This window comes from Galeopterus variegatus, unplaced genomic scaffold (genome assembly GCF_000696425.1).
Source record: "Galeopterus variegatus unplaced genomic scaffold, G_variegatus-3.0.2 Scaffold12218, whole genome shotgun sequence".
In the NCBI taxonomy this organism is placed as follows: domain Eukaryota; kingdom Metazoa; phylum Chordata; class Mammalia; order Dermoptera; family Cynocephalidae; genus Galeopterus; species Galeopterus variegatus.
In genome coordinates, this window is record NW_007738329.1 from 43,775 (window position 1) to 45,106 (window position 1,332).

Sequence of the window (1,332 nt, forward strand, 5' to 3'; positions counted from 1 at the left end):
CGCCTCTCCGGCCTGTGCTGTCGGGGCCGGGAGCTCACAGGTCAGGTACAAGGTGAGCTGGAGCTGCCTGCCCATGACCTCCACAGCCCCTTAACATGGGACCCAGCACCCACACCCTTCAGCTGCCAGTAGGCGCGGGGAGGAAGAGGAACTAGGGAGGGGGCTTGTACTCTCTTGTCCCTGGGGACCAGGACCGCTGGAAACCCCAGGCCTGCCCATGCCCTCCCCGCCAGCCCTCTTTTGAGCACTACCAGTGTGTGGGTGCCCCTGACATTGGGGGCTCCTTCCCAACCACCTGTCCTCCTCCCCTCTGGGAAGAGGGCCCCTTTGGAACACCCCTCAGCCACCTTCATCTGGTGCCCAGCCTCCACCCCACACTCTCATGACAGCCGGCTGGGTCCTGTGCTTGCTCCCTGGGCTACCAGCCCACACTGTTGCGTGGGGGCTGCAGGCCCGGGCTCTGCGGGTGAGGACACCGAAGCTTGGCCACAGCCCAGCCCCATCCCACTGGGACTGGGAAAGGTCAAGCTCCCTGCTTGGGACAAGACGTTCTGTGGTAGGGAGATGGTTGGGGTGGGGCTGGGCAGGGGCCTGTGACACCCCCATAGGGCACTCAGAAGGGAGACTCCTCACCCCTCCCCTGCCCAGCCCTTCCCCCAGCCCTCCTGCCACACCCACCTCTCCTCCTGCCAGTCCTGAGGAGGGAGGCAAGGGGGCACACCCACTAGGGAGGGGCACCTGCCAGGCGGGCCCATAAAAAGGCTAGTCTCTGACTCGGCTGTGGCAATAGTCACTTCTTTCCTCTCTGTCCTTTTGGGGCAAGAGCTGTGGCATGGGGCCTTGGTGTGCCCTGTGGGTGTCGCTCACCCTGCCGAAAGTCCTGCAGGTCCAGAGCCCCCCACCAGTCCTTCCCCAGATGCAGAGCTTCCATGAAGACCAGGTATGGGGCCTTCGAGGGAGCGGGAGGCAGGTGGCCAGGTCTGAATGCAAGGAGGCCAGCCCTGCTCTACCCAGGGACCCCAGCTCTGCCCAGGGACCCCCTGGATGAGCCCCCTGGGCAGAACCTTGGGCAGAGCCCTTCCCGGGTCCCCTGTTCTCTGCTGTATCATCTCCTACCAATCACTCCGTCTGTACATGTGGGGAAACCAGGGCTCGGGAAGGCCTGCTGGCCACTGACCAGGGTCACCCTGTCCCTGCCAGATCCATGGTGGACTCTGGCTCCAGCCAGCATCATTGGTGCGGCCGAGCCAGGGAGCCTCTGCCTAGTAACAGAGTCCTGGCTTGGGGCTGCCCAGGGCAGGGTGGGAGGGGGCTCCTGGTCCTGGCCCTACC